At 39.3% G+C, this 25418-nt stretch overlaps 1 long non-coding RNA gene across 5 annotated transcripts in view; it reads left to right on the plus strand.

Annotated features, from left to right (window-relative positions):
* Positions 1 to 25418, plus strand: part of LOC125081345 (uncharacterized) — a 100132-nt gene that overhangs the window by 54395 nt on the left and 20319 nt on the right. Inside the window, exons 2-3 of one of the 5 annotated variants that reach the window (XR_007121648.1) lie at positions 16079 to 16267; positions 17602 to 17698. The exons of the other annotated variants lie outside the window; for them this stretch is intronic. This is a non-coding gene — a long non-coding RNA (uncharacterized LOC125081345). The remainder of the gene's footprint in view (positions 1 to 16078; positions 16268 to 17601; positions 17699 to 25418) is intronic. 5 annotated transcript variants of the gene reach the window in all.

Genomic DNA, 25418 nt, shown 5'->3' on the forward strand with positions numbered 1-25418 from the left:
GACCTGGAAGATTAAGCCAAGGAAGAAGAGGCTACATTGGTATATTCTTACCACACTAATAGAAAGTCACTCTCTGCATGGTAGGAGCAGGAGACATGGTTGTCTCCTTTTTGCCAAAAGCCCACCAAAATCTTCTCATCATCTAACTGAGCAGAGCCATGGATCAGTAAGAAAGGTACAGAGAGGCACAGTTGAGACAGAACTTAAGGATAGCAAACTTCCCTTGCTGAATCCATTATAGGCATTTTTCACTTAACCTGCAACATATTCAGATGGTGAGTCTCTGGCTTCCTCAATTGATATTGCTCCAAGAACTTAAGCTAAGTTTCATATTAGCTAGAGAATGAAGCTGATGAGGCAAATTAGAGACAAAAATGAACTTCATGGATAAATTTTTAATTAATTAGAGTTTGAGATCTTGGTATGACATCATTTAAGATAATGTCAATGTTTATTGTATTCTTTGCAATGGTAGGGTGTAAGGTAGGACCTGGGGAGGGAGATAAAGACAATCCAAGGAACTAATTTGAGTGGTAAGGGAGAGAAAGAACACATAGTTAAGAGCCAGTTAAATACAAAGGGAAAAAGTCCCAATAAGTGTTAAAAAGAGATAAGTAGTGAACTGTTGGAAAATGTGGAAATACAGAAGAAGGAACAAACAATTAAACTTGACATTTTCACATTAAAGGTAGAGAACAAAAGATATGGGCATTGAGAGTTTAAAAAGGAAGAATTTCGATAGGCAAGTATTCTGCTTCCATCAAAAACTAACTTCTATAAAGTGAGAATGTTTATTATTTCTTATTTCATGTATCACTCATTAACATATGTGTACAGGTTTATCCTCCATATAATAATTAAAATTAAGAATGTAATACTTCCTTTAAAAAAGTAGAGCTATCGGAGTCTTTGCTTTCAAATAAGTTCCACCAATTCATGAGCACAGTAGAATTTTAGAGAACTTTTTAGCTGAAATATTAATATTTTCCTGTTGTTACAATCAAATTTCAGTTACCCCTCCGATTTATTGGCATGTCTGTAAAATAGTGTTCTTTCTCTTTTTTAATATAACCTTTTGTTTTACAAAATGCTCTGTAGAGACAAGCTACAAACTGGGGAAAGTATTTGCAAGTCACACAATTTTTTTTTAAAGATTTTATTTTTATTTATTTGACAGACAGAGATCACAAGTAGGCAGAGAGGCAGGCAGAGAGAGAGAGTAGGAAGCAGGCTCCCCGCTGAGCAGAGAGCCCGATGCGGGGCTCAATCCCAGGACCCTGGGATCATGATCTGAGCTGAAGGCAGAGGCTTTAACCCACTGAGCCACCCAGGTGCCCCATGCAAGCCACATAATTGACAAAGGACTCCTATCTAGAATCTATAAAGAATTCTCAAGCTCCGTTGAGGGGGGGGTACAAACAAAAAACCCAGTCCAGTTAGAAAATGGGCCAAAGATGTGAATAGATATTTCACAAAAGAGGATATACATGTGGCTAATAAGTACATGAAAATACATTTAACATCACTAGCTATTAGAGAAGCACAAATTAAGAGCTGATGTGATATCCCTACATAGTTATTAGAACAGCTAAAATTAAAAAATAGTGACAATACCAAATGCTGGTGAGGATGTGAAGAAACTCAATCACTCATATTGCTGGTGGGAATGGAAACTGCTGCACACTCTAGAAAACAATGGCAGTTTCTTAAAAATCTAAACACATACTTACCATACAACCAAACAATCACACTCCTGGGCATTTATCCCAGAGAATCTAAACTTATGTCCACATAAAAATATGTACATGGATGTTTATAGCAGCTTTATTTATAATTACCAGAACTGGAAATCATTCCAGTGTCCTTCGGTGGGTGAATGATTAAACACTCTGGGATACATCCACATGATAGAACACTACTCAGCAATAAAAAGAAACAAACTATTGATATATGAAACTACTTGGATGAATCTCAAGGGAATTATACTGAGTGGGAAAAAAAATCTGAAAAGGTTACATACTGTGTTTCATTTATATAGCATTCTAAAAATGACAAAGTGAGGAAATACAGAACAGATTAGTGATGGGCAGGGGTTAGGGATGGGATGGGGGGATTTGAGGAGAAATGTAGGGGAGGGTTGGTGTGACTACAAAGGAGTAGCAAGAAGGATCTTTGTGGTGATGGAAGAATTGTGTATATATTCTGTTTGTGGTGGAGGTGACATGAATCTTTAGAGGCTGAACTTGCATGGAATTGCACACACAGGCATATACACTCAAATGAGTGTGTGTAAAACAGGCGAAATATGAATAAGGCCTGTTGATTGTACCAATGGCATTTTTCTGAAGTTGATATTTTACCATAATTATGTAAGAGGCTCTATAAGATGTAAACTTGAGGGGCCTGGAGGACCTGGGGGACCTGTGCAGGGGAGCTCTCTGGACTATTTTTTTTAAATATTTTATTTATTTATTTGACAGAGAGAGAGATCACAAGGAGGCAGAGAGAGAGCCCTCTAAGCAGAGAGCCCGATGTGGGGCTCGATCCCAGGACCCTGGGATCATGACCTGAGCCGAAGGCAGAGGCTTAACCAACTGAGCCACCCAGGTGCCCCTGGACTATTTTTGCAACTTCCTGTGCATCTACAATTATTTCAATAGAGAGAGTAAAAAAAATATTGAGACCAATGATTATGCCTTTCTGTCTCCAGTCCCCCTGGGGGAGATGAAGGTATAAGGCAGGTAAAATGCCACACGAGCACTTTGCTTTTTGTCATATCTCATTGCTTAAACCATGTCATGAATTGCTTGGTTGACAAAAGGGCTAAAATCAAGATCTCATCACAGGTTGTGTGAGACCAATAGGAAGGCTGACTTTTCAACTGTTGTTTAACTTGAAAACATTAATTTAAAAAGAAAAAGGTTTTCTACATACTCTCTTTATGGAAGTATTTATTTCAAGATAAACTGTTTAAAGTGGTGGTAGGTGCATGGGTGTCTGTTAGAGCATCCCTTGTACTGTTCATTATTAACATTTTAAAACCCAACAGCCATGATGACTGAAAGGCACTGGACCAGAGCCTGGATTCCCAAACCCGCAAGTTCCAAAGCCCATCCTGAGAGGTTCTGGTCTGCAGTCCACCAAATCTGGAATTGAAAAAGTATCCTGAGTGGATTCTGATAGGCAGCCAAGTTTGGAGATTCCTAGAGGAGGGAACACTAGAGTCCTTATAGATAGAAGATAAAGAGGTGTCTTTGAACCCATGCCTAAGAATTGATTTTTGACTTCGATTTCATCATGAAGAAACTCATGGTTCTCACAAAATGGTGTTTGTGTGAACCGTCCCGTCTTATTTTATTTTCCTCCCCTGGTGTCTATTATGTCTCAGCCGTGACTTCTCACCTCATTTCCACCAGCACACTTCCCGCTCCTTAGGGAACGGACATGCTGCCATCCTTCTCTGTGGTTCTTTTCTTACTCTTACTGCAGGGTGTGGACTTCTTTGTAATTCATTAGTTTACACTGCGAGCACTAAACAGTTGCGTTTTTATGACCTAATTTGTATCTGTCTTCAGTGAGAGAATATATTGTAATTAAAGGGTCTACACTAATTCTGCAGGTTACTCTAGCAGGGGATGGTTTGAATCTTTTCAAATAGTGGTTGGTTGTTGTAAAGGACTGGATTTGGAGCTCCTGGTTGTTTGTTTTGGAACATGGTGGTTTGGATAACGACCTCGCAGGCAGTGGGAAAAGGCGATGACCTGGAATCCCTGTTATTGGAAGATGGGACAATGACTCAGAGGCTCTTATATTTTTTTAAATAGTTTTTATATTTCACATTTTACATTTCATCACCTGTTCTTTCTACATCTTTCTTGGGAGCTCCCTGTTCTTTTTCTTTTTGCTCCACAAGCCTGATATTTATCCCATTTGGGCTTTCAGATGCCTGCCAACTAAATCTTAGTAAGGTCTCAACTGAAGACAATGTCTATTAATGTTAAGTACATGACTCCATCCAGGGTATCTGCATTTTTAGAGGGATGCTGCTGTGGTCTGCCACTGGGTTGGAGGAGGGAGAGAGATGTCTGCTTTGATTGCCACCTGCCCACCCTAACCCCCACCTCTTTCCCCATTTTTGCTCCTCTACTGGTATCTTAAAAGGTCAAGGGTGTTTTGAGCTGCAGCAGCCTCTAGGAAGTGACCTCTAACATCCTTACATTTATCCCTCTGATAAAAGTGAATAAATTTACCTTCTGTCTGGCTCAGTCAGTAGAGCATGTGACTCTTATTCTCAGGGTGGTGAGTTTGAGCCCCACAATGGGTGTAGAGTTTACTCTTTAAAAAAGTGAATAAATTTATAAAGGGATATTTTCTCAGAAATGTTGAGAATGACTGAACTCTCAAAATGGGATAAAGATATATATATATACACACATACACATACACACATTTTCTATACTATTAATAAAACTGCAACTTTATTCAAGAAGCTACAAAAGCTGTTTGGTGGAATTTCCTGTATCAGTGCTAAGAATTTAATAGAAACTCCTCAACAGTATGAATGAGGGAAGAGCCTTGGCTCTAGGTCAGTCCAGAATATTCTTTTATCCCATTTTCCAAATCTATGCTGATCCTTTTCTGTGTGACCCATGCCATTTTTGTCCCATTACAGTCTATGCTGGGATGTTATTTTCTGGTATCTGAACTATTATCCTCAAGTTTAAAAAAACTACAACTCTGTCCCAAGTATTTCCCATATATGGTCTCTTTGATTGTTAAATAAACCAAATGAGGTTGTTTTATACATTTATATTTTCATACATCTTCTAGGTGCTGAGGTATGGAATATCTAATAGTTCACTCAATGTAACAGTAATTGAGCTAGAATTCCAACCCAGTTCTATGTTACATTAAAAAAAAATTGTTCTGGGGCACCTGGGTGGCTCAGTGGGTTAAAGCCTCTGCCTTCGGCTCAGGTCATGGTCCTGGGGTCCTGGGACCGAGCTCCGCATCAGGCTCTCTGCTCAGCGGGGAGCCTGCTCACCCCTCTCTCTCTCTGCCTGCCTCTCTGACTACTTGTGATCTCTCTCTCTGTCAAATAAATAAATAAATAAATAAATCTTTTTAAAAAATTGTTCTATGTTACATAAAAAACTGTCTAAAATAGACAGTGTTTGCATATATTAAGTATTTATGTTTTAAATACAAAATAATGAATATAATATATATGCCTAATAATAAGTTGAACATTGTAAAACTGTCATTCAGCCTAGCTGCCGAACACTAAAGATGCTGTTAAAAGAGTTTGCATTCTTAAACCATTTCTCTAGGACGCCTTCTTTTACGAACGTGTTCAGTATTCTCTTTAAGAGAACTTTTTAATCAATTTCCAGAGTTCTGCTTGGTCCTGTAGCTCTTTCTCTCTCCCTTGCTCTGAGTTTCCATGTTTCTGAGTTTGCATGTTTTGTCTCTCTGTGCTCCATCTCTGACTCAGGACCGCCATTGGGCAGTAACTTAATGACTGAATTTTGAAAAGAAATACTCCACTGGGCTGAAGCATTAATTCCATGATGGTACTTGGACATACTAGGAACCTCTCCCCTACAGGCTAGAGTCACATCCCCTCAGTTGCTACCTTGTCAACTACTCCCTCATAGATAACACAGAATTCCCCTCTTGCACTAATAACCCTGGATTTTTCCATCCTCACTGTCCTTGGAAATTTGCTTGTTTTGGCTTGTTTGGCATGCCCAGTCATCAGTGGTCCATAGACATTCAGTGTTTCTACCTGCTGTTCTTAGGTGTTTCCTTCAACTCCAGCAATCAGGATCCAAGGCAGCAAGCTTGTTAAGTGATTAAACTCATTTTCTTCATTTGCTGTGGCGCCAGATTTCTAGCTTCTTTATAAAAGCTAGCTCAGTCATGTGGCAGGTTCAGCTAGAGATTCCAGATGCAGATCATTTTCTCCACCATAAATTAGCTCCGTCTTACTCAGAGTTTGAACCGTAAAGTTGGCAGAAAACAAAAAAAAAATTTTTTTTGTAACTTGCCTTATTACTGTGGCCTGTAAAATGAAAGGATTAAAAAAAAAAAGCCCAGTGATTTTTATTCCCTATATGTAGGAGACAATATAGCTTCTTTTCATAAATTGAAAATTTGCATAGCGCTAAAGAAATTTTTCTATCAGCTTTTTTCTACGTCAATCTTCAAAGTACCAGATTTCCAAAAGAGACTCTGTGTGGAACATTTTAATGTTTGTAGTTTTTCTGAATCTTTTCATCTTCAGGTACTCGTTTTCCTAATTTTAACGGCCAATTCTCTTTGTAATGATTGAGAGTCTATATATTAAGAAAGACCTGGCACTAAATGTATGCATTTAGAGAAAAATGGCCAACTCATAAATAGGAGGATAATTCAGTATTTGTGAAGTGCCAGCTTTATCTATTAATATGAGAGTTCTATAATGATCACTGAACTGTTCTTTGAAATCTTAGAAAATGGCAGAAGAGGGGGCCTTACTAAATTTCACAGCTCAAGTTCAAGAGTGGAAAAAGCGTTTTGTATAAGTGATTGTTTAGACAACATATCCCTCTGTATTGACAGAAGTACTGGAATTATGAGTCTTCACTTTCAAACTGAGTATCCTGTTTTAATCTCAAATGACCACGCCCTGACTAGTTACGCCATGGAGTCCCCCATGCAGCAGGCATTCATTTATTTACTGAATGAATGAAGTTGTGTGATCAGATGGAAAACGGTTTGAAAGGAAAACAGAGACAGGCTAAACATTGAGGAAGTGATTTTACATCCTGTGTGTTCAAAGAAATCTGACACTATGTAGAGAAAATGCTGTTAATGCCTTCCCATTTGTTCTGGTTGCCATTGCTGCATAATCAAACACCCTAAAACATAGTGGCTAAAAACAACAATTCATCATTTAATTTGCTCGCAAGCAAATCTGCGACTGGGGTGAGAACAGCTCCTCTTTGCTATGCATGGCTTAACTTTAGTGGCTCTCCTGGGGGCTGGAGGATCTACTTTCAAGTAGCCTCCTTCACATGGCTGGCCAGTCTGTGCTGGCCTTTGGTACCTGTGTGGGCCTCACCTTGCAGACTTCCCCGTGGGCTGCTTGGTCTTCCTCACACCATGATGGCTGGGCAGTAAGAAACATAAGCAGAAGTTGTCAGTTTCCTAAAGCCCGAACCTACCAAAGTACACAGCATCATTTCTTCCGTATCCTACTGGTTGAGAAGTAGTATGAGAGCCTGAGTCAAGGCAAAGGGACATAGACTCCACGTCTAGAAGGAAGGAATGTCAAATAACCTGCAGACTTGTCTGGAAACTGCCATAGCATTGCGTTAAAATGAAACCCAAGCCCTTTTTCTCGGCTCCAAGGTCTTACAGGTTGGTAAACATTTTCAAAGAAAGCCGGGTCATAAAAATTTGGTAAAAAGGACAGTCTCTACTCAACTCTGCTGTGGTGGTGAGAAACCCCTAGGTGATATGTAAACAAATGGGCATGTCTGTATTCCATCCAAATTGCACTGCTCGAAACATGTGGCAAGCCAGATTTAGCCCATGGGCCATTGTTTGCTGCCTCCTGCCATCTATAACTCTTGTTTGCCCTTGCTTTCCCATTTCCCCACCCCACCCCCAGCCTGCTTACTAAACTCCAGTCACACAGCTTCCTCTTAGCCCCTCCAAGACAAAAAACTTATTTTCCTTTGTGGCCCGTGCACACCTTATTCCTGATAAAATTTGCCATGGCCTAGATGTTACTTTCTCAGCAAATTCTTCATTAATCATATCTTATAGACCTCCTCTTGCTATTCTCCATGATAATTCCCTATTTCCTTAGTAGAACCTTGTATCTTATAATTAATATATGAATGTCTTTTCTTCAGCATCCTACCAAAACTTGGACATCTACTGTGGTCCAGACATGTTTCAGACGCTGGTGTTAAATCGATCAGCATGGCTGACAAAGCTCCTGTCCTTATGGGGCAAGCATTCTTTATGGAGAGACAGACAGTAAACAAAGAGGCGAGTAAATAAGAAAATATCAGATGATACTTAGGGCCGTCAAGAAAATAATGCAGGACAATGAGAGACAGGTGAGGGAAGTTCTCAGTGAAGAGGGGACATTTGCTGAACACTAAACTGTCCAGAGACAGCCGGGCAAAGACTTGGAAAGAAGATCTTTTCAGGCAAGGAGAAAAGTCTCTGGGGTGTGTGGGGCGGGGTTGGGTGGGGGGAGCATGGCGTTACCTGAGCAGCAGAGAGAAACCCATGTGGCTGGAGCAAAGTGAGGGGAAAGATGCTAAGAGAGAAGAGCAGGAAGGAAGGGGCCAGATGTTGCAGGATCTCACAGGCCAGAATAAGATGTCTGGGTTTTATTCTACATGTGTATCTGCGTTCAATGTCAACAAGCCCTCACGGAGCATGTGTGCTGTGCTGAGCCCTGCGTTAAGTCCCCAGATGTAGCAGAGAACACATTGTGTCTCTCCTTAGACTGTGTGCTTCATGGGGGCAGAGACTCTTTCCCTTTTCTCATCTCAAGGGGTCCTGGCATTTAAGTGCTCCTGACATTTAAGATGCACTCGAGAAATATTTGTTGAATAAATTAAGGCATAAATGCATGAATGAGAATATTTTAAAAAAATTTTTGGTATTATAAAGGTATTCTCAAGCTCAGAATTATGGGACCCTGATATAAATCTTCATAAATTCTTTATCACTAAAATTCAACTTTTTTTCAGAGCTGAGGTGGGAAAAAAAAATGATGTGAAGGAAGCAGTATAATATTTTTTTAGAGTAAATAGTTATTCAAGTTGGACAAAGCCTAGTGGGAGATTTTCCTGGGTCTTGAGACAAGAGCCCTAGCTCTGAACAAGTCACACCCCCAATTTCTATGTATTTCTTGAATAACATATTATTTTCCTGCTTTGAGCTATGGACACCAGGGACAAGGCAGCTGTAAGACGTTTTAGTGAACATAATACACTGTCACTATAAAAAGTGTTTGCTGTTATGAAACATTGTTTCTCACTTCATTTCACATAATCATAACCCATTAGCCATCTCTGTCTTTGACCTTCAATAAATATCTGAGGACACAAAGAAAGCTACACATGATATAATGGATTTCTCCACTTCCAATTTGTTGGAGGAAAAAACTTCCCTTAGGTTCTTTGATTCTCATTTCCATTTCTTTCTTTCTAGTGTGGTTACCCTTTTCAAGTACACACTATTTTTATATCTACATTTTAATTCTGTCAGGTTCAACATAAATGATTATGCAAATGTGGTATTTAATGCATGATATTTCTTAGTAACTAGCCAAACTACCCGCATTTCATGGAACTTTTCCTTTTCTCTGTGTGTGGCAGATCATTCCACAGACATTTTCAGCCTTCTTTAAAACAAAAGCCAACTCACTCTCATTCCCAAACGCATCATCTTTTCCTTTTGAATTTACTGCTTTTTCCTTTTTCTGCAAATGAAAGTTCAGTTTTGTTCTGTCTAATGTCATGGTTTTTATTAACATGTATTTTACAGGCTTATCAGTAGTTTTTGACTGCGGAGGACTTTGCCCTGCAGGAGACATTTGGCAATGTCTGGAGACATTTTTGGTTATCACAACCTGGGAGGATAGGGAAGAGGATATTAGTATCTAGTGAGCAGAGGCCAGAGATCCTGCTCAACATTCTATAACGTACAGAACAGCCATCCACAGAAAAGAATGATCTGGCCCCAAAGGTCGGTAGTGTCAAGTTTGAGAAATCCTGAGAGCGATTAAGATCTTGCCTCCATCTTTTGGAACAGATGGATGCTTGCAATTGTTTCTAAGCTTTAGAAGAACTCAGTAATTAAAATCAGTCTTCAGGTTTCCATGCAGTGATGAGCAAATCAGCTCAAAGAAGATCAGCAGGGCTTAGCTCCCTCAACCTTCTACCATGTATGGAAGTTGGGTACCTGTCCTAGAGCTTATGAGAAGCAGCCTAAATGGTAGGGCTCTGTACCCTTCACACCCTGGGCCATGAGTGGGGTCATGGTCAAGTGACTGAGCCTCTCATCGTTTCCTCAGTAGATGATTAATTATGAGAAAGGTCTCTGCATGAACTCAAAATTTTAGCTGTCTCCCAGAGCTAGTTGTCTATGCTCAGGAAACATCTCTTTTGATTCAAGCCACCAGAAACTGATTATGCTTAACCCACATATGCTCTGCAGATCAAGCCTTCCCAGGTATATAAAAGCCATGAAATTTCATAAGTACTGTAAAGTGCTAAAAATTTGGATGGCAAATACACAAACACTGCCATCAATATCCTCAGGCTTGGGGCTGCTATTAACATCAGGCAGACATACTATGACTTTATTTCCTAAACTACATAGATAGTGCTTAAATGTATGGATTTATTATCACATTTGGCATATTTTATTTATAGCATAAGAAAGGTGAAACATTCTGCAGCATTGCATGTTAAGATTAGGATTTATTGTCCAGGAATCCTTGAACAATTTTATCAAAAGCCCATTTCTAGGTGGTGTTTTTCTGCAATAAATCATACAGCAAGAATCTATCAGTGGACACCAGGAAGAGATAAATGAGTGTAGAGGAAAGAGGGTCATCACAGATTTTTTTCTGTATCATGACCTGTCATTGGCAGAAATCCATTTATTATGGTTCACAGATGATTTTTTTACCTACTTGCTGTGTTTTCTGTTCGGGGTGTTAGCTAAGATAAAATGAAAACCTGGCAAAACATAAGCTATCAAAATCCATGAAGACAGACATAACTTACAGAGCACGAGACACAAAGAGTATCAATTTTTTTTTTCCTCCTCCCATGTACCTGCAACTTTTATGGGGGGGGGATATCTTTTTTAAATGTAAATATTTTAATATTTAATGTGACTGCTCTACTCAGGTAGGTAATGTCTGCTCTACTCAGGTGGGTCATACAATTAATGCAAGATCAGATTCTGCTGCAGACTAATATTTTGCCCCAGAATGTTCCTTTAGTAGAAAAGCAGTATCTAATAGTTGTTGAGTAGTTGTCAAGCACCCCTGAGTTTTCTGTCCTTTTCTTATTTTAATTTTACAAGCCCTATCTTACCGAATCTGTCATCAGGACTCTGATTTGGAACAAGACCAGGTACATGAAGAACTACATGCTAAATGCTAGGCTGAATACAAGAATAATCTTTGTGAGGTTGTCACCATCACTACAATTGGATTTAGGTTTGATTGAAAGAATTCAATAAAATCTAGTATTTCAGGCTTTTTTTTTTTTTTTTACAAATTTACTTTTATACTGCCTTTCCCTGCTCCAGTTGTCTAAGCTAAGAGAACACTTGCAAAATGTGTTTCCACCTTCTTAAAATGAAACACTAGTGAGTATACATTGAATGACTGCTGTATTTCCACAAACATACATACACCAGGTCTGTTTTATTAAAAGGGAAGCCAGGGGCCTCTGAAGCCTACACAATCCAGGATGAAGGGCCTGTCAACTTGATGACACCCTACAGGGTCACTCTTTCTCCGCCTCCCTCTACAAGCCTCCAGAGCCCCCCAAAGGACACTAGCTTGAAGCAGAATGTAAATGAGCAAGAGAATAATGGTTTGATGATAGCTTTCCTAATGTGACCCAGACCAGGTCCCAGGCCTTCTGTTAAGGAATCCAGAGCAGTTGAGATTGCCATCTGACTTCCTCCGTCCCAGGCAGGTGAGGACAAGCCCCCCATCTCGGGGCACGTAAAGCTGCACTCCAACCCTGAACTCACGGCTAAAAGCCACACAGAACAGAAGTGACGGCTTCTTCCCTCTACTTTCTCCAATGCAGTCTACCTCTCTGAGACATTTGATTGTGAGAAATTGGGTACAAACTTCTAGTCGCAGTTAAAGTACCAGGGGCTAGATGAGGCAAGTAAGGTATTTGCATAGGATGCAAAATTTAAGAGGTGTAGGGATGCCCAAATCCCAGTCATCAAAATGATCTTTGAATGACCTTTTGAAGAATTAAAATTATTGAAAAAAAAATGCCAGAAATACAACATCAATATTTTACTTAAGTTTTTAAAAGATTTTATGTTTAAGTAATTTCGAGGTGAGGCTCGATCTCACAACCAGAGAACAAAAGTCTCATGCTCTATCAACTGAGCCAGCCTGGTGTTCCACAATACCAATATTTTAAATAAAGACAAGATCTGTATTATTGCTTTACTTGTGCTACAGTGTGGCTCAGCATGGCACGGCACAGTGTCCACTGATGTAAGTGGAAGGGCGACTTAAAGAAGTGGTTCCACTTTGACAAGCTGGATATCTTATTGGAACATGATTTTTTTTTTTTTTTAATCACATGCTGTCAATGCTAAGAAGGGCAGGCTAGAGAGCAGCACAGAGAAACTTAAGGAGGGAGTCAACTCACCTCACTGGCTATGCAGACCTGGGCAAGTCACTTGATTTCTCTTGTGCCAATCTGATCCATAAAAGGATGTTGGAGAAAAACAAAGGTTTTGTGTTGTTTCTGGAAGCTACCATATCAATGAAAGACATCTACCTGAGAGTAAGTGACTTGGTTACTGAATTGAGTTTATTCAAGGGTAATCTGAATTATTATTTTGTTTATTCTCCTAATAAAAACATTTAATTAGATCAGCTTTAACAAAAAAAACCACATTTATTTATTTATTTATTTGAGAGAGAGAGTGAGAGAGCCCAAGCAGGGAGAGGAGCAGAGGAAGAGGGAAAAGCAGACTCCCCATTGCACACAGAGCCCGAAGTGGGGCTCTATCCCAGGACCCTGAGATCATGACCTGAGCCAGCCGCTTAACCAACTGACCCACCCAGGTGCCCTCATTAGGTCAGCTTTTAAAATCCTTGAATCTAAGCACCAGAGAGGCCCTGAAATGGACTCTGAGGGCCAGCAATAAATTCTCTTCCACTCCTGTCAAGATTATAGCTACCTTGAGGATCCATAAAAGACTTCCCAAGTTTATCAGTTCTATGCCTTAATAAACATTAGGGTGGTTTTGGTTCTTAAAATATGCGGTGATATCAGATGCCTTGTTTTTTTCCAGCTCCACAGTCTCTTTGGGGTAGGGGGAAGGGCAGAGGGGGGAGTCCAGGTAGAACTGAAACCGGGGAGAGTGGTCAGAGACACCAGTCATTACCGGTCAGTCTTTGAAGTGAAGCCCATTTTAAAAAGGCAGATTCATGAAGACAGCAGTTTTACATCACATAATCTCAGACTTCTCTCCTTGGCTGTGTCAATCATATTTTACCCTGATATTAGAAATTAGAAATGAGGAATTTCATTTAAATCCCTTTCCCAATAATGATTCCATCTTTTCCTTCAGCATGTTAAGGTACTTCATTTATAGAATCTTAGACACTCATTCTTCTTTAAATGTTAGCCTCTACTTCGGAAGACAGAATGTGCCCATTTTTTTGGCATCTATGGGGTATTTTTTGAGAGGAGTACCTAATTAGAAATGATCAACAGTAGAAAGCAGTATTTCATTGCTTTTTGAGATTACAGTGAACTAAGAAAACTTGAAACATGATACCAAATAATCACACTTAAGCCATCTGTTGTGTTGATCTCATAGAAGAAAGTCTCATTGTGTGAGTGCGAGTGTGCATGCGTGTGTGTGTGTGTGTGTGTGTGTGTACGAGAGAGGCCACACCTGTGTGCGAAAATAGAACTTACTTTTCCCTTCTCCCCTATGTTCTCATAACTGCTGTCTTTTGGTTTTGAGCCCTGGTCCCTGTCTTCTCTCTTCTCAGCCTTGTCATCAGCCCAGGCATATCTGAAGCCTTTACACGCTCAGTCTGAAAACAGTTAATCATCCATGGAGCTGGTAATCCTCGTGGTGTTTGATTGTAGGGCCAATGGGAAGAATTTAAATACTAACATCTAAAATAACTTAGTTCAATTATTGTAAAGAGAGTGACTGCTAGAAACAGAGAAGACTGACTGGACTCTTAACCCATTGCAGGGTGTAAATTAAAGGCTGTCTTTGGCTATTTTAACTTAGTCCAGACATTTTATATAATCATTGTCTCAATAGAGCAGAAGAATAAAAGGAGCTTGCTCCCTCTGCCACATTTTTTTTTTTTTACCATCTCTTTTATATGGGGGGAGTGGAGAGAGGAAAGGGAGTGCAGAGAGGAAGGGAGAGAGAGAGAGAAAAGGAAGGGGGAGGGAGAGAGACAGCCTGAGGGGACGGGAGAGAGATGCATTTCACTTTTTTATTAGTTTGGAGAATTAACCTGAGAAGAAATGTAAGTTACATGGCTGCTTAAAGCATCCCTCAGGTTAATTTATTCAGAAAATCTCCAGTTAGCAATAAAACATTATGAATCAAGAGGCACAAAAAAGTTGCCTTTGTTACCAAAGAAATGAAGTTGTGTCTTGGAAGGTAGCAATAGCAAAAGGAACGTTCTTTAAAAATGATGCTTGACCATTCTGACCTATGAATTGCTTTAAGATAAACAAAATTACAAACTGAAGAGATATTCACACATCTAGTTATATTTTTCATTGCTTTGCTGCCTTCTCGGGCTGATGTTTAAAGGATTAGAATAAAGCTTACCTTCTGTGTGTTTTTGAAACTCCCCACTGATCAGCCTCTGAGAAAAATGCCCTGCTGTATCATATTTCTAACACTTAAAGATCTAATTGGGATATTGTTCTGTACATGCTGTTAGACACTGTAGTGACAAGAAGAGTCTTAGCCCACATTGGCCAGGAGCCAATACATACCTTCCCCTGAACAAAGTGCAGGGTAATTAAAGCTCAACTACGGAGAGAACACCGCAGACCATCAAGCATGCTCCTTGGGACCCGTCAGGAGCTCCTTGTACATTCACTTTCCTTTTCTTTTCAAATAGAGGCATTTTCCTTCTTTTACATTCTGCGGTATTTTCTTCTTTTATTCCGCAACGCCCCCCCCCCCCACTGCCTTATTGGCTATTTTGTGAGAAGCTGTAAATTAAAAAAAAAAAATTAAACTAATATGTCCCTCAATCATCGATGAGAAATTACCTGAAGAACACCCTGAGGAGATCAGAGGTATGATTTCATAAAATGTAAAGGAAACAAGATGTTTTAGAAGCTTCATTTCAATTACAAATGCAGAACTAAGAACTAAATAAAATCCAGGGGGTATTTTTCCATCAGTCACAATTCCTATTCAAACGGCCTTTTTAAATGTGCACCGGCCTTTCACGCAGAGCCACTCAAATGCCCTTGCCTAGCAGGTTCTGCAAGTAAATCAGGAAGGCGTTAGGGTTGTGTAAGCTGGCAACCCGACCCCGGGTAAGCTCAGCTACCTTTCTGGCAGAACCATTTAAAAAATAGGTTTTCCATTCATTTTTTTTTTTTAAACCACAATTTTGTGCGAATCGTCAAGCACTGGGAACCTCTGAATAGCTAGTACCCACAGTGAAACCTAAAGGATTTACACTGGAACTTCCCAACACCACTAAAAGGAACAATGCATATAAATCCCTTTCGCTGTGATGGGGAAATGGGATCCTTAGAAAGCTCCTTCCCTATTCAATGAAACCTGCCAATTTTTTACTCTTAAAATACGATTCCGACCATAGGGCAACTTCAGAATACTTTCTCCACATTTCTTTAGCTCATGTGTAAATCAAGTGCTGTTCCGCAGATACCACAAATAAATCATCCATATTTTATTCCTTCTTTTTTCATAGAAGTCATTTGCAAGATCAATTTCTGATTCTGCAGAGCTCCCCGGACCAGGGTAGACTCTGGCTGGCGGGCTTTTTTATTTTGGTTTGCTTTTCCCTCAGTGACCCTCGGGAAGCGTGATGATAGTCTGAGTGCAGCATACAATCGTGTGGCAAGGTCAAATGGAGAGTTATAACGAACAGGTATCTATTTATTTATACATGTTGCCATGCTATGCTGAGTTAGCCTCAGCACATTCAAGTTTTTAAATCATATAACTTGCCTTCAAATCAACTTCCTCAAGACAGCTGAAGGATTCGAGTCAATAGATACACTAATGTTTTTTTTTTTTTAATTAAATCTCTTTATAGGTCACTTAATGATTGTTAGGATGCTTGATGCGGCCCCCAGGTGGAAGACTGTCTGCAAAGCATAAAGAATGAGCTGCTCTCCTTCTGCCACAGCCTGTGCTGATTTACAACCACTTTGTGTTTGATGTTGGACAGGATAATTTCATCAGTCTCCAACCCTTGTGATCACGTCCCAAAATGACTCGTCAGGTGAAGCCCCGGCGGAAGATTGCTTGTCACCTGTAGGAAGTAGCTGTCTGCTCTGAGTACTCTTTCCTCATAAATGTAATCATCTGTTAGTTATTCATTGAGCTATACTTCATGGGCTCGATGGAGTGGCGAGGGCAAGGGACCAACTGCTCACGGGGAAAAATGTAGAAACAGCACTCTGGTGCTGGTTGCATTTTTCTTCAGTCTCTCAGCTCTCTCATCTCGTTCTTTGGAGGAAGCATGCATCTGTGGGTTTGTTGTTGAAGGTTACCATGGAAAACAGCCATCTCAGTACACTCAAGAATTTTGTTTTAATTTTTAAAAATTTTACAAGTGAGGAAACGGATTCAGAGATGGTAATTTGCTGAATGTCAGACAGTTTGTCCGGTTTGCCTGATTTTCAACTCTGCTCCTAACCGATCTGCGGTATTTCAGAATGAATCAGTATTTCAGTGAGGTGACACACTGCTATTCTTACCCTTTTAAGCCTAATCTGGGATGAAATAATTTATATATTTAGGCATCATGTTTAATTTCATCCAGTTCCTAAGTAGCAGCTTCATTCATTCATTTTTTTCATCCAACATGTATTCAGCTCCTACTATGTGCCTTGCTTGGGGGATATGATGGTAAACAAGGTAGGAATGCCCGAGGCCCCTGTGGGGCTCACCTCAGGGGCAGGACATGCTATAAATTACTCTAGCGGCCATATGATTATGGCCTGTGCAGTCAAGGGTATCTTTAGTAAGAGTGTCTGGAGAAAGCTTACAGAGGGCAGGACACTTGGGCTGGGCCATAGATGACATCTGTGAACAGATTTTGCCACCCCAAAATATGTTTCTTTGGCATATTGCTGATTTGGGGCTGATTAATTTTAAAAAAACAGCAGACACAGGAAAACCTCTAAAAACTGAGAAGTTAGCCTTTTGTAAGAGACATTTACATGTATAAAGGAAATCTCTATTTGTCCCCCTGCTGTATCAGGAAGAAGGGGAGGACTCAATTTCTAGAATCACTTATCAGTGAAGAACTCAACAATTTATACCTGCGTCACAACCTTACCCTTGTTTACTGTGTTTTTCCCGGTAACGTCCCATAACTCACTCCCCACCCCCAATCTTCTTTTCGTCTTCACTGATGATGTATTTAGGGTGACGGCTTCACACATTTTTGGGAGATACTCAGTTTTTCTGGGTCTCTTTCATGGTTACAGGAGGTATATGTGTTATTAAACTTATATATATTTTTCCTCCTGCTAATCTTAAAGTCAACTTAATTATATGACTAGCCAAAGAACCTAGAAGGGAAGAAGGGAAAACCTTTGCGCCCTACAGTTTTAGTGACCCAGATGGGACCTTAACTGGCTGAACACTGCTCACTCGGACACGGCTGCAGCTGAGAGATCATGGGACCCCTTATGAGAGCCAGGAGGTGAGGATTCTTGCTATGTTAGTCTCTGCCTGTGAGGTCTGTTGGAAGCAAGAGTTGTGAGGGTCCTTTCTTCTAAATTTAGGTTAGCAGGAGGAAATATTTGTGTGAACTCCTTCCTTGGGTATAGCAACTCTGGTAAGGATTTATAGTCTTGTTTTCCTTTGGACCCTTTCCCCTCAGAGGTGGTCATTGTTTTCTTTGATCTCTGTCTTTTGTGTTGATTGTCATAAAGAAGAAAACCATAGTCTGAAGAGGTTTTCCTTTTGTCTTGTTCTCTGTCCTAAGAGCTTGGCTTTGTGGCCAGTGAGAACATTCTCTTTGGTGTCTGCCAGTCAGAAGGTACACAGACCACTGTGCGTCTTGATGGCCAGTCCAGCTGACTGGGGTTCCAAGACATGAAGTCACATGCAGCCTTCTCTTTGTCCGTCTGTGCCAGCTCTCAGGGGATTTGGTCATAAAGGATCCCAGTCCATAGGAGGTCTTTGTCATCTCAATCTTGGTTGTCTTGTTAGTGCTGGAAAAACCCCATTGCTGTGGTGCCTGCCTGGTGTCACAGGTAGTTGGATCTACGAATAGAGGTGTCTCATGTTCCTGTGAGAGATCAGAGACACTGTTTTCACTTTACAGTGTCTTATTATCTACGACAATGAAGGACTTCGCTTTCTTAGGCTGACTCTGCAAGTACAATTTCTAGAGCTTGTGTGGGCTGCATCTTTTATACTCTCTTGTGGGAATCCTCTCACATCCTGGGTTAATCCATGAAGAGGTGAATGAGATTAATAGACCCTACTCATCAACGGCTAGAATGGGAAAACTTCTATATTTGCTGGCATTGTTTTTAGAGAGCTCTCATCATAAACAATTAATTTATTGGTACCTTTGGAAAGAACAAGTTAAAGTGAACACAAAAGGATATAATGGCGAGCCTTGGGAACTCCTTTAACAAGATGAAGGACCTGAAATTCAAGCAAAAGTTAATGTCCACATCCAATGTAAATCCCTCTTCTCAAAATCAGGCCCCATCTACCTGTGTTAGCCTCCCTTTTCCCACAAGATTTGCAGAGAGCACTCTGGCTTGCCAGGCCCGGGGTAGATAGGTTATTCATGTAACACTAAAAGCCACGAAGTGGGGCACCTGGGTGGCTCAGCTGGTTGAGCATCTGCCTTGGGCTCAGGTAATAGTCCCAGAGTCCCAGGATTGAGACCCACATTGGGAGTCTCTAGCTCGGCAGGGAGTCTGCTTCTCCCGCTCCCACTCCCCCTGCTCATGCTCTCTCTCTCTCTCTCTCAAATAAATAAATAAAATTTTTAAAAATAAATAAATAAATAAAAACCAGGATGTGAATTTAACAGAAGCACCCAAGAGGAACATTAGGGCTCACTTTGCTCTTCCTTACAGTTCCTCCTGATCTCCAGGGCTCTGTTATGAGGTTCTGCCAGCTTCAGGTCTTCCTATGAAATAACTTCTGTAGATGTATCCTGAACTTCCACCACAAAGAATTTGCAGACAGCAGCAGATCTTCTAAATTATAAAGCCCTTTAGTTGGAAATATCCTTGACAGAAAGAAGCAAGTTTAATTGGAAAGGTCCAAAGGAGTCCTTTGATATACAGGCAACAATCCAGATCTTTGGGGAATTAGAAACAACTTCTTTGCCTTACAAATCTGTATAGAACCAGAAATGTAGTTCTGGAAGTGATCCAAAGCTCACCTCAGCTTATCAATCCCCAAACCTGCTCTGTTCACCTCATAATGATTGGAGATATTGTAAAAGATCATGACATTGGAAACAGAATTGCTTGCACCTAAGAAAAGGAACAGTTTTAGTTGTAATTACTTTACACCTCTTATAAGAGGCAAAGATATCCCAAGACTCCTTGGTAAAAACTTGGATGCTTTTTCTGTGCCTTTGTGATGTAGATTTTCTACCCTTATCTTCTCTAGGACCAAAATTCATTCTTTGAAATGTGAACTTTAGAGAAATGATTCTCATAAGAAGAAAAAAAAGGAAGTCAGAGATATTTGGAAATTGGGTTAACGAAATATTTTAAATGTCTTCCCCACAAATACTAGCAGAGAAAGCTTTAGCCGTTATCTAAGCAGGTAATGTTAATTTATTCCATTTGCCAAAAATAAAGTTTGGATCCAACTACTCTTTTATAAACCAGTGAATTTTGTATTCTCATGCCCATCTCATGGCTAAAATTTAAAAATAAAGCTGTAAGATCTGTTTCTGTCTGTAGGTTTATATATATGTGAATAATATATATCTCATTAAATTATATATAAAAATTATATATATAAATTGTATATATAATATATAAGCATATATAAATAAATATAGATATTACTGATATGGAGTATTTTTCTACCTCCAAATAGTACTGCCAAAATTAATTGGTAAGGAGCTCTACTTAGCTGGCTTAAAATTAAGCATTTATAAATTAACTATTGCTGAAGTTCTCAGAAATGTAACAGAAAATAATCCAAATGCTTTTCAGGTTCATGCTATCTGAAAAATTATTTGGTATTAAAGCTTGTTTAGGTTTATTGATTTAGTTCAAATAGACATGTCATCAGAGTTATCAGCATTAAATATAATACTTTCAGCTACTTAGACTAGGAAAGATCAAATAAGTTCCTGATGTCTCTTGCCAAGTTTGACAGCAAGAAAAAGAGCTGGTGTACTAGCTGAATGTGTCTCATATCTCACGAAGTGTTCATGAGTAGTCTCAACATCATTGTTGGGGGCAATGATGTAGGTCGATGTAAGCAGGATAAGAGTTCTTAGGTGAACTTCTTTGCAATAATTATATATTATCATATGTGTATTTTAAAATAACTTCCCAAAATCTTTTTGATAACTTGAAACTTCAGTGTTTTGCTCAGTTAAATTAAATGGTAAAAATCTTTGAGTATCTGGATAATTTCCAAATAAGATAAAATAATGAAACATGAATGACAGAACGTAAGTTTATAAACTTTTGGCTTTCTTCTTACAGAGAAATTAAAGATATTTGGGTCTGTTGGTAAACATACTTCAACTGACATTGAAAAATTGCACTATGGGGAAGCATATCCTTCTAGAACTCATGAAATGCCCTTCATAAATTTGCTAGCCTAAAAGAAAATGGGTATGACAGACAGTTCATAATTGCTTACTACTTAGTTTTCACTGGAAATTCAAGTATCCAAGGGTTAAGAATTCTAATACATGTGGTTAAAAGTACCTGAAATAATGAGGGAAATAAGTGCAAGTAGGATGTGTTTTTGGCTAGGAAAAGGTATGAGAGTATGAAAATGCATTTTTGTTAAGGGAAAAGAAAGTAAGTTTATCTCAAAGTAAAAGTGGTGATCACAAAATGGTCAAGGGGAAACTAAAGGACAAATTGAATAGAAATTTGGAAGAGGGAGAACGAATTTTATTTTGTGTAATTAAGCTGGCTGACATTGAATTGCTATTATGAGGGTTTTAAAAATAAGCTTTAATAGTAATAGTGTACTTCAGTAAAACTAAAAGTTAATTTCCTTTGATTAGCTAAACAGATCAAGTTTTCTTAGACTATTGGTCTGCCCCATAAGAGACTGAAAGGTTTTTCTTTACCTTTTAAGTAATCTCCCTAGAAAGCAAAGGTTTTGTGTTTTATCAAAGCTCTTTCCTCTGTTTATTATCACTAGGTCTTGGATTACTTGGGAAAACTAAGTCATAATATTAAAACAGCTAAGTTTTGCTAACACCTGTGTAACCTCCTGTATTTTCCTTCAAAATCTTTTATTGTCACTTTACTTAAATGGGTAATTAAGTATTGTTTCATATTGATCTGTGATCCTGTTCAAACTTTTTGATATTTTTTTCAGAATTCCCATGGACGGTCACGGGACTTAGGGCTGTGCCCAATGATCACAGAGTTTGCTCTGGATCACTCTCTTTGTCTTGAGGGTCTGAGTGGTAGGTAGGACAAAGGTAGAGGAGGCTTGAGGCAGTGGCTATGCTTAAAGTTAGAATTATTGGGGAATTGAAGTTAGATTTCAAACAGCCAGGTGAGTCATCATCTGGTTGATTCAGAGTGCTAAGAAGCGTTCTGGGTCTAGGCACAGTCCCAGGGGCAGATCTGAAATAGCTTCAAGATATACTAGGAATCTTATTGTGATGAAGATTATCATGGCCTGGGAACACGGAAACTTCCAGACCCCTTATCTATTCCAGTGCTTAAAATGAACTTTGCCAGTGTGTGCGGGTTGATCCTTGTACCCTGCCAAACTGGACCAGAATATTCTTTCCATTCATAGTTGGCATTAATGGATTTTCTGGAGCACAAATTTGCTCTCTAGATCAGCAAATACATCTTTGTATCTGCACCTGCTCTTCATTGGCATTTCACTCAAAGTCTTACCAAGAAAAGAAAAAGGAGAAGGAGGAGGGAGAGGGAGAGGAGGAGGGGGAGGAGGAGAGGGCCGTGAAGAAGGAAGAAAGAGAGAAAAGTAGCTGCTCCTAATGAGTGAGACATTCTGATATTCTCTGGGGAGAAGGAAGACCTTCTTCTTATAAAACAAAATAACCAAGTCAATAAACTGTTGTTACACACCTCCTGTGTTCTAAAGGCATAGCGTATTAAAGGTATGGTGTCATAAAAGTGTGAAGAAAGAGTCACTGGAGACATGGCATGGAATTACCTCTAGATGCTACAGAGTATGGAACTTACTAGAACTTTTCCTCCATATAAACCCAAGTATGCCCCCGTGATTTGATGTGTTCACTTTGTAGTATGAGAACACAAAGTAAATTACTTTTAATTATTGGGCTCTGAGACATTGAAAATTGGTACTTCTGTCACTAAAGACAGCAATGAAATGGGGAGGAATGGCACAAGGGTAAATAATTTTCACTTATTTATGTTCATTAGAAATTGCCGAGTGGATTCACTTTTTACTCAAAAAATAAAAGTGTTCCCAAGCTGGGAGGTGTCATGTTCAGCTAAGAGAAAAAAATTTTTATGATCAAATTAAAACATGCAACGCTGGGAAAAAGGTTTATTATAGATGTTGTGATGAGTGACTCTCAACTGTAATGTTCCTGGTAGGCACCAGGGTAAGGAGGAAACCCTTTTATTAATGTTGTATATCTTTATCAAAACCATATCAAATGAAGATAGAAAGAAAAAATAATGTCTGTGGCAGTGCAACACCTTTTGTGGCATCACTGCCGTTGGCCATAAGCACAAAGTAGAAGACTGGCGTCAGTGATTGTCTAAATGCGGCCCTGCAAGGCATACCTGTGGCACAAGCCAAATCATGTACTCCAAAATTGCCTTCTGTAGTTGTGAAACTACAGGTAACCTAACTGCTCCAGTTCCATTTGGAGAGAGCATGACTCCCCTGAAGCATGGCAAGTGTCCCAACCTTCCCTAGAGGAAGATGGCATGGCCCACTGGGAAACGGTCTTCTAGGAAACAGGTCTGCTGGCCACTGGCAACTGAAGGTCTGAAGCTCTGCAAGACAGAGGGAAGATAGTCTTTGCAAAATAAACCAAATGTCAAGAGTTCATGGGAAATCACACTTGAAAAAGAAAACCATGATCCTAACACAGAAGGCGATATAGGGCCTTCTTTACTCCAACAAAGCTCCATTGTTTTCTCATGATTTTGCTTTATGGGGTTTAAATTAAAGGGAAGCCACTCTCTGGCGAAGCAAATCTTTGTTTTAAAGCATTTAAGTAGCACCTATATTGGTGAACTCCCTTGAGGGCCAGTGCTTGTTCTGAGATGCTTTTTTTTTAATTGGAAGTATTTCAAATCATTATCATGAAAAAGCAACCACAAGGTGAGAAGTAAACTACCACAATACCATAGGACTTTACCTAAACACTGTTTCCTCAGATATCTAGTATATGTAATGAATTCATTTCTCTTTTAAGCACCTAGAACTTACTAGATAGACATGTACCATCCTTGGGACAAGAAAGAAAATGGTAACTCAAATTCTCTTACAGCATCCTAGTTGGCCCAATTATTCTACTGATTCTGGGGTAGAGAAACGCGAGGTAAAAAGTTGACTTCTTTGGGAGTCGGTACTTCCAAACTTATTTCATTAAGTTTACCACATAATTATAATTGAAGAAAATATAGGGTTCATCTTTTAACCCGTTATTACAAAATCCTTCACTTTAAAAGCTGTTATTAAAAAAAGGAAAAGTGGCCTTTCAGCAAAAACTAAGTTGGAAAGCATTATAACCTATAGAATAGACAGAGCCCTTTTTGATTTACTGTGTTATAGGAAAGACAAATGAGACTCTTAATCTTTTTATTTTTATTTTTGAGATTTTTAATCACTTAAGCAATACTTCTGGGTATCTCTATTTCTAATTTCATGGAATTTCAGGAGGACATCAATGTTAATATTATGAAAGATCTGAGCCACTATTTCAGCAATGTGTGGCCTGTTTATCTTTTTCCTCTTTGCATTTTAATTTTATAATGAAATGTGTATTGGATGCAAAAAATAATTTCATCAATTTTTTAAATGCTTAAAAACATAAGGTCATTAGAAGTAGCCTATCCAAAAGTGTACACACATTTTGGAGTAAGATTTAGTTCAAGTGAGAGTGATAAGCACTAAAGCTCCTACAAGCACAAGATGTAGGAGCAAAGAGCAAAGTCTCAAGAAAAGTCTCATTAAAGAGATAAAAATTAAACTAGGATCTGATTGATTTGGAGTCAGCCAAGAGGACTAAGTGACAAAATGTCCAGGGCAAAGGGAATAGCCTGTGCCAGAGCCTGGAGGTTAGATTTAGGATAGTTTGTTGGGAGATTTGATTTGAAGCTATAGAGCGCCGAGAGAATGGCAAAGAAAAGACTGGAGTGATAAATGGTTCAGAATGTGGACTTTATCTCAAGGACAACTATTAAAAGATTTTGAGCTTGGGAATAGTGAGATCAGATTTGCATCTATTAAGATCAATTTCATAGCTGCTCAGGGGATGAATGGTTGTAGGATATTTGGATACCTAGTTAGGGAAAAGATGTAAGACATTTGATCTTAAGGATAGAATAATGTGAAAGAAACATAACAAAAATTTTGGTGGGGTCCAGATTCTCCCTGGTTGTACATATCATATTTGGGAGTTGTATGATATCTACTGAGAGAGAATATGTTGAAAGGTTTAAAGCCTAGAGAAATATGATGGCTGTATCATTACTGTTGTCCATCATTCTGGTAGTGACTTTTTTTTTTTTTTTTGGCCAATTATCTATTATAACTAAGAAACCACCTCATAGTTAGAAGTTTGTTTGTTTGTTTTAAAGATTTTATTTATTTATTTGACAGAGAGAGAAACGGCGAGAGAGGGAACACAAGTAGGGGGAGTGGGAGAGGGAGAAGCAGGCTTCCCGCTGAGTAGGGAGCCCCATGTGGGACTTGATCCCAGGACCCTCAGATCATGACCTGAGCTGGAGTCAGATGCTTAGCTAATTGAGCTACTCAGGTGCCTCTCATAGTTAGTAGTTTGAAGTTACCAGCTTTCATTATGCTCACAGTCTGTTGGTCAGGAATTTGAACAGGGCTCACTTGGGAGATTCTACTGCCTTATGTAGCATCAACAGGTTCACTTAGTAATATTCAGTCGGTGGCTAGTCTGGTCTGGAGGAACTCAAAAGGCTTCACTAACATGTTTGATGTCTTTGCCAGGCTGGCTGAAAGGCTGCACTAAACTGGGCCACTCTTTC

The sequence above is a fragment of the Lutra lutra genome, chromosome 11 (assembly GCF_902655055.1).
Source record: "Lutra lutra chromosome 11, mLutLut1.2, whole genome shotgun sequence".
NCBI lineage: Eukaryota > Metazoa > Chordata > Mammalia > Carnivora > Mustelidae > Lutra > Lutra lutra.